This window comes from Capra hircus, chromosome 22, assembly GCF_001704415.2.
Source record: "Capra hircus breed San Clemente chromosome 22, ASM170441v1, whole genome shotgun sequence".
In the NCBI taxonomy this organism is placed as follows: domain Eukaryota; kingdom Metazoa; phylum Chordata; class Mammalia; order Artiodactyla; family Bovidae; genus Capra; species Capra hircus.
Window position 1 is genome coordinate 21,894,591 of NC_030829.1, and position 8,955 is coordinate 21,903,545.

An 8,955-nucleotide genomic window follows, 5' to 3' on the forward strand; every position below is an offset into this window, starting at 1 on the left:
CATCTTCCCATATGCTACCAGTTTGTTTTCTACACTTGTGGGTTTATTTCTGTTTTGTTGTATTTATTTATTTTTTTCTTTAGATTCTAAATATAAGAGAAATCATATATCTGACATATTTCAGTTGAATATAATACCTTTGGACTCATCCATATTGTCACAAATGGCATGGTTTCATTCTCTTTTATAGGGTGTGTAATATTCCTCTGTGTGTGTGTGTGTGTACACACCACATCTTCTTTATCTATTTTTCTGTTGATGGACAGTGAGGTTGCTTCAATATCTTGGCTGTTCGAAGTAACACTGCAGTGAACAGAGTGCATGTATCCTTTTGAATTAGTTTTTTTGTTTTCCTTGAAAAAGTAACCAGAAGTGGAATTGCTGATTTTGTGGGGAATTTTATTTTTAATTATTGAGAAACTTCTGTACTGTTTCCATAGTAGCTGTACCAATTTCCATTCCTACCAACAAAGCATGAGAGTTCCCCTTTCTTCACACCCTTGCTAACATGTGTTATTTGTTGTTATTGTTGTTTTACAATAGCCATTCTGAGAGGTGTGAAGTGCCATATCCATGTGATTTTACTTTGAATTTCCCTGTTGGTTAGTGATGTTGAGCTTTTTCTCAGGTTTCTGTTGGTCATCTGTATGTCTTCTTTGGAAAGATTTCTATTCAGGACCTTTGCCTTCTAACAAAATCAAGTTTTTTTTTTTTTTTTTTGATGTTAAGTTGTATGAGTTCTTTGTATATTCTGGGTATTGACACCTTATGAGATATATTGATTGCAAGTAACTTCTCCCATTCAGTTAGCTAGCTTTTCATTTTATTGATTATTTCCTTTTCTATGCAGAAGCTTTTTAGTTTGATGTAGCCCCACTGTTTATTTTTGCTTTTATTTTCTTTGTCTAGAAGATAGATCCAAAAAAATATTGCTAAGACTGATGTCAAAGAGCATACTGCCTATGTAGTTTTTCAAAAGTTTTATGGTTTCAGGTCTTACATTTTGGGCTTTACCATTTTGAATTTATTTTTATATATAGTATGAGAGAGAAGCCCAGTTTGATTCTTTCACGTGTAGTTTACTAGTTTTCTCAACATAATTTATTGAAGAGGCTGCCTTTTCTCCATTGTATTTCTTGCCGCCTTTGTTGTAGGTTAATTGCCCTCAAAGTGTGGGTTCATTTCTGGGCTTTCTGTTCTGTTCCACTAATCTGTGTGTCTGTTTTTGTTTTGGGCTGTTTTTGTTCTGTTCCATTAATCTGTGTGTCTATCAGTACCATAGTCTTCAGAAAACTGTAGCTTTGTAGTATAGTTTGGAATCAGGGACCATGGTACCCCTAGCTTTGTTATTCTTTCTCAATATTGTTTTGGGCTACCCATGGCCTTTTTGTGGTTCCATAAAAATTTTTAAGAATTATTTTTTCTAGTTCTGTGAGAAATGTCATTGGTATTTTGATAGGGACTGCACTGAATGCATAGATTGCCCTGGGTTGTATGGTCATTCTAATAAGACTAATTCTTTTAATCCATGAACACAGTATATCTTTCCCCCTGCTAGTGGGGCCTTCCATTTTTTCCATCAGTATCATATAATAGTTTTCTGAGTATAATTGTTATATCTTCTTGTTGGATTTATCCCTTGATCACTCCTCCCTTGACTCTTGTTATACTCTTGTTTTAAAGTGTTTTGCCTTTTGTAAGTATTGCTACCCCAGCTTTTTTTTTGTTTCTGTTTTCATGGAATACCTTTTCCCATTCCCTCACTTTAAGCCTGTGTGTGTCTTTAGGGCTGAAGTGATTCTCTTGTAGGGAGCATATAGATGGGTCTTTTTGTTGTTTTTGGTCTATTCCAGCACTCCATGCTTTTTGCTTGGAGCATTTAGGCCATTTATGTTTAAAGTGATTATTGATAGGTATGTACTTATTGCCATTTTTATTGTTTGCAGGGCTTTTAAAATAGTTTTTTCTTTGTTCTGTTCTTCTTTTGCTTTGTCCCCTTTACGTTTGATAACTGGATTATGCTACATTGGAATTCTTTTATTTTTTCTGTGTGTGCATTCATTATAGATTTTTGTTTGTGGTCACCATGAGGTTCTTATACAATAGCATTTATAGAAAGTGAAAGTGAAGTCGCTCAGTCGTGTCTGACTCTTTGTGACCCCATGGACTGTAGCCTACCAAGCTCCTCTGTCGATGGGATTTTCCAGGCAATAGTACTGGAGTGGACTGCCATTTCCTTCTCCAGGGGATCTTCCCGACCCAGGGATCGAACCCAGATCTCCTGCATTGTAGACAGATGCTTTATCATCTGAGCCACCAGGGAAGTCCAATAGCATTTATAAGTATATATTATTATTTTCAGTTGTTAATTTCCTAAGTTCAAACACATTCTCACAACTTTTAATTTTTGCTTTCCTGCTGTACTTAATGTTTTTGACATAATTTGCATCTTTTTCTTTTGCATATCCCTTATGCAAGGGATTCTGGGATCCACAATTAACTACTTATTGTGGATGTAGATGATTTATAAATGATTATATTACTTTTGTTCTTTATCTCTCCTATTAGCTTTATAAGTGGTTGATTTACTACCTTTACTATATATTTATCAGTTGGATTTTTCCTTTCATAATTTTCAAATTTGTAATTGTGGTCATTTTTCCCCTTTATGGAAGTCCTTTTAACATTTCTTCTAAAGTTGATTAGTGGTACTGAGCTCTTTTCGCTTTTGTTTGTCTATAAAACTCTCTATCTTCCCTTTAAATCTGATAGTCTTGCCAGTTAGGTTGGTTAGATTGATTATGCATCCCATTCTTGAAGTGGCCTTATGTAGATTCCTGCGGAGCTTAGTACCACATTCCCCTCTGGTCAGCAGAGTTATATGCCCTAGGAGTGCCCCCATGCTGGCTGCTTGGGCTGTTTTGTTGTGAGGCTGATAATTGTGTGTACACTGATAGGCAGTTGACTGCCAGATGCTGCCTCATATGGTGGCTGCTGGCCAGAAGGTGGTTAAGGCTGGGTTACAGGTCAGCTGACAGTGGGGCCTAGGGATCCAGGGCTAGTTCTGGTCCACACTTGGGCAAGTCAGGATCCTAAAGTAGCTGGCTGCAGGCCTTGTGGGTAGCTGTGCTAGTTGCTATTTTAAGTGGTCCTTTGTTGTCATTGTGCTCCAGCTAGAAACTTTACAATTAGACATTTACCTTTTATGGATGATAGTGTCACAGAAAATGAGTTTAAGTTAAGAGAGATCATGGTTCCAGTCTATAATAGTGTAGGAAGTACTGGAATGAGTGATGAAATGTGGGTGTATGTGGGAAGGTGGTGCTTCCCAGGAAGACTTCCAGGAAGTCTTCAGGAACAGAGGAACCTATATGTGTTTGAAGGCTAGAGTTTAAACCCTGTCTCTTAGGTTCCTTCCAATTTTATTTCAAGTTTCTAGATTTTTAAAGCCATAATGTGAGAACATTCCCTCACACATCATCTGTGAGTGACCAGTGTTCACCAAAGTGGCACAATATGCTCCTTGTTCTCAGATCAGTTTCTCAGTTTCATAGGATGGGCCTGAGAATTTAATTAGGCAGGAAATGTGTGATGTATTTTGGCAACTGGAAACGGCTTTTTAAATTCTAAGAGGAGAAAGAGAGCTGCAGATTCTTGACCCCCATCCCTAGATGATAGTGTCCTCACCTCCAACTGCTCTTTTACCTCCAGTCTGAGTTTTACAGGCTTCCTTTATGTCATTATCAGTACTATGATCCAGTCTGCTGTTGTTTGACTCCATGGATGTGAAACTGTGAATACAGAAGGCAGACTCTACACTTATATGTGGATTTTCAACTTCATGGGAATGAGGGTTAGTTCCCCTAGCAAGCTCATTGTTCAAGGGTCAACTGTAGTTCTTTCAAAATCTTTCCCCAAAGTTCTAGAGTATTTATTTTTTAAGTGGAAGGACATATAGAACAGTAATTTCTGCTTCTTAATTTTTTGCCTGAAGCTGATGATATTTTTGTGCTATGCCAAGAGTAATATTCTGTCTACGTGTAGTTTCTCCACTTGTCAGTACTATTTGCATACTGCTTAGATTTATTTGCTGAGATTAGGAAACTGGCATTATGAACCAAATGATGACACAATTAAGACCTTGGTTATATTATTGTATATAACCTTAACTTCCCTAGGTGTTTTCTGGTGAGGTAATGATCATGAACCTGTACTGAAAATAGCAGGTGCCTGAACTCTCATAGGTCATTATTTTGCTTTTATGTGGACTCATCTTTAAATTTTTCAAGGAACAAGAGTTGGGAAAGGGAACTCATAAGACGGGAAGGAAAAAAACCCATGTATGTCAGAGCAGCAGTATGAACTGTCCAAATCCATGAATTATCAGAAAGATGCCAAAAAATCACCCTATTTTGGTATACTGGAGGATTCGCTAATTTATTTTAAGATCTTAGTTGATAATAATGGAATTTTCTAATCACAAACAGCTGTCTAATGCAGAACTAACCAAGGTAACAATGAAAGGCACTCTATGATTTAAATATATTGTTTCCAAAAGCACTGAGACACCTTGGAGCATAGTGCTCCTACGAGGAGCACTCGTAGGGGTACTGCAGATTATTTTAAATATTCAAGGGGAACACAGTGATACTAAACATCTGTGCAATTTATTAGTTCTAGGATAGTTCATTTTCAACCTCAAATTCGGCTGTATTCCTTTTGATTAGGTCATATCTTTGTGAAGTTGGGTTTTGATGATTACTGTGATTGATATAAAACAAGTACCAGTGATAACCAATAGGAAGTGAGAGTGAGTTTTCAACCTCTGAGGAGTTGGGTAGTGACCTGTAGGCACACACATCTCATTTGTAAGTAACTGTCCTTAAGAATAAAATAAAAAATTTCATTTTATGTGAATTATCATTCCAAATGGCTATTAAGTGGTTGAGACATAAATAGCTGTTTGGATGTAACAGAACTCTTATATTTTCTCCTGGCCTAAGAATGTCATGAAAAAATTAGTCAGGCACTAAGGTTGGTGGCTCAGTGGGTAAAGACTCTGCTCGCCATGCAAGAGACCTGGGCTTGATCCCTTTGTCAGAAAGATCCTCTGCAGAAGAGAATGGCAACCTACTCCAGTATTCTTGCCTGGAGAATTCCATGGACAAAGGAGCCTGGTGGGCTACAGTCCATGGGATCAAAAAGAGATGGACATGACTGAGCAACTAACACATACAAGGTTACCATGACTCAAAAAGTTTGACAACCTATAGGTGAAATGATTTTTGAAAATTGGTTTGGGCTCTGGTTTTTTTCTTCTTAAAAGCTTTTATATTTTTTCCCATCATTTTACCTGAATGTAATCATATAACCATTTTTAAGCTATTTTTTGTTTCTGCTGCTTTTCTCTCTACCTCTTCCTTATACCTCCTCACTTCCTCACCATGTAGGAACATGATATATGTTGTTAGCAACCTAGTATATATCCTTTTATATTTGTCAAGGATATGCTTCTATAAGACATATATACATGTCTATTTAAATATACAAGGCTGGGAGGTATCATTGTTTTATGAAAATTAGAGAATGGTAGTTACAAAAGGCAAATGATATCTGGGCATTATTATGGAAATAATTTTAACCTTCCACTGTATAATCATAAGGGATTTGATTTGGGTCATACCTGAATGGTCTAGTGGTTTTCCCTACTTTCTTCAATTTGGGTCTGAATTTGGTAATAAGGAGTTCATGATCTGAGCCACAGTCAGCTCCTGGTCTTGTTTTTGTTGACTGTATAGAGCTTCTCCACCTTTGGCTGCAAAGAATATAATCAATCTGATTTCGGTGTTGACCATCTGGTGATGTCCGTGTGTAAAGTCTTCTCTTGTGTTGTTGGAAGAGGGTGTTTGCTATGACCAGTGCATTTTCTTGGCAAAACTCTATTAGTCTTTGCCCTGCTTCATTCCGCATTCCAAGGCCAAATTTGCCTGTTACTCCAGGTGTTTCTTGACTTCCTACTTTTGCATTCCAGTCCCCTATAATGAAAAGGACATCTTTTTTGGGTGTTAGTTCTAAAAGGTCTTGTAGGTCTTCATAAAACCGTTCAACTTCAGTTTCTTCAGCATTACTGGTTGGGGCATAGACTTGGATACCTGTGATATTGAGTGGTTTGCCTTGGAGACGAACAGAGATCATTCTGTCATTTTTGAGATTGCATCCAAGTAATGCATTTCGGACTCTTTTGTTGACAATGATGGCTACTCCATTTCTTCTGAGGGATTCCTGCCCACAGTAGAAGATATAGTGGTCATTTGAGTTAAATTCACCCATTCCAGTCCATTTTAGTTCGCTGATTCCTAGAATGTCGACGTTCACCCTTGCCGTCTCTTGTTTGACCACTTCCAATTTGCCTTGATTCATGGACCTGACATTCCAGGTTCCTATGCAATATTGCTCTTTACAGCATCGGATCTTGCTTCTATCACCAGTCACATCCACAGCTGGGTATTGTTTTTGCTTTGGCTCCATCCCTTCATTCTTTCTGGAGTTATTTCTCCACTGATCTCCAGTAGCATATTGGGCACCTAATGACCTGGGGAGTTCCTCTTTTGGTATCCTATCATTTTGCCTTTTCATACTGTTCATGAGGTTCTCAAGGCAAGAATACTGAAGTGGCTTGCCATTCTCTTCTCCAGTGGATCACATTCTGTCAGATCTCTCCACCATGACCCACCTGTCTTGAGTTGCCCTGCAGGCATGGCTTGGTTTCATTGAGTTAGACAAGGCGGTGGTCCTAGTGTGATTAGATTGACTAGTTTTCTGTGAGTGTGGTTTCAGTGTGTCTGCCCTCTGATGCCCTCTTGCAACACCTACCATCTTACTTGGGTTTCTCTTACCTTGGTCGTGGGGTATCTCTTCACGGCTGCTCCAGCAAAGCACAGCCGCTGCTCCTTACCTTGGACAAGGGGTATCTCCTTACCGCTGCCGTTCCTGACCTTCAACTGGTGAGTCTGAGTGAACTCCGGGAGACGGTGATGAACAGGGAGGCCTGGCATGCTGCAATTCATGGGGTCGCAAAGAGTCGGACATGACTGAGTGACTGAACTGAACTGAATTTTAACCTTGCAGACCCTCTGTAATCATCTCAGAGATTCCAGAAGTTCCTAGACTACAGTTTAAAAATATTTGCAATAGATGTATTTTTTTTTAAGCAAATGAAAACCTAAATCTGGATTGTAGTGATACACCCATAGTAATTTTTTTTAAGTTCTATGTAAATATTTCATGTCTAAAAATCCTTAATAATTTTTATTTACAATATATAGTGTCATAAATGTAATGTGGTATGTCATGATAGTGTTATGATAGATTTTTCTTAATATTTTTCATTTCCTTTATTGACACTGATAAAATATCTTAAAAAAATTTTTTTTATTTTTACTTCATTTTACTTTACAATGCTGTATTGGTTTTGCCATACATTGACATGAATCCGCCACGGGTGTACATGAGTTCCCAATCCTGAACCCCCCCTCCCACCTCCCACCCCATGTCATCTCTCTGGATCATCCCCATGCATCCTGTATCCTGTATTGAACATAGACTGGCGATTCGTTTCTTACATGATAGTATACATGTTTCAGTGCCATTCTCCCAAATCATCCCACCCTCTCCCTCTCCTTCAGAGTCCAAAAGTCCGTTCTATACATCTGTGTCTCTTTTGCTGTCTCACATTCAGGGTTATCATTACCATCTTTCTAAATTCCATATATATGTGTTAGTATACTGTATTGGTGTTTTTCTTTCTGGCTTACTTCACTCTGTATAATCGGCTCCAGTTTCATCCATCTCATTAGAACTGATTCAAATGTATTCTTTTAATGGCTGAGTAATACTCCATTGTGTATATGTACCACAGCTTTCTTATCATTCATCTGCTGATGGACATCTAGGTTGTTTCCATGTCTTGGCTATTATAAACAGTGCTGCGATGAACATTGGGGTACATGTGTCTCTTTCAATTCTGGTTTCCTCAGTGTGTATGCCCAGCAGTGGGATTGCTGGGTCATATGGCAGTTCTATTTGTAATTTTTTACTTATAGTTATTTTAAATGTTCTAGGATGTGAAAATTATTTGTAATATTCTTCAGATTTTTTTTTTGGATGTGCTGTGCGGCTTGCAGAATCTCAGTTCCCTGACCAGGGATTGAACTCAGGCTGTGGCAGTGAAAGTCCAGAATCCTAACCATTAGGCAACCAGGAAACAGTCATATTTATAATATTCTTTTATATTTTCTTTTTAATTGGCATTGGCCTGATAGCTGACAATGATGAGAACCATGTCATGTGCTTATTGATTCTTTGTATATCTTCTGTGAATTTTGTTCATGGCTTTTGTTCATTTAAAAAATCAAGTTGCTAGACTTTATAATTGTTCTTTATATATTTTGGATACTATCCCTTTAATAGATGTGCTGTATTTTTTTTCCAGTCTGTGTGTGTAAGATAGTTTTGAGATTCAGATGAGGAATTATACATTAGGAACTGTACTTGGCACATAGTAATTATTCAAAATAGGTAGAACAGAGACTACCAGTCTATGAATGCCTGTTTCATATTTTCCTTAGGGATTTGATTTGGGGACTGTGGGCTTAACATCATTGCTATTCTGATAAAAATGAATTCTGATAAAAATAAACAATAACACATTTGACCATTTTATTTACCATTTTGTTAAGAAAATGAGTCAATCGCATTTTTTGTTCAAATAAGTCATTTTTTCATTTCAGAATTAAAATCTATTTCTCTTTGCAGTGTCTGTGCTTAGCGTCAAAAGACATTCTACATTCTAGGCTGTTATCACTTTGTATAGTATTAGATGTTCCCAGTCTTGTTTCTTCATTAAGATGGTTTCTGCTTTGTTTTCCTCTAGATTCATAAAATTCACATTTATAA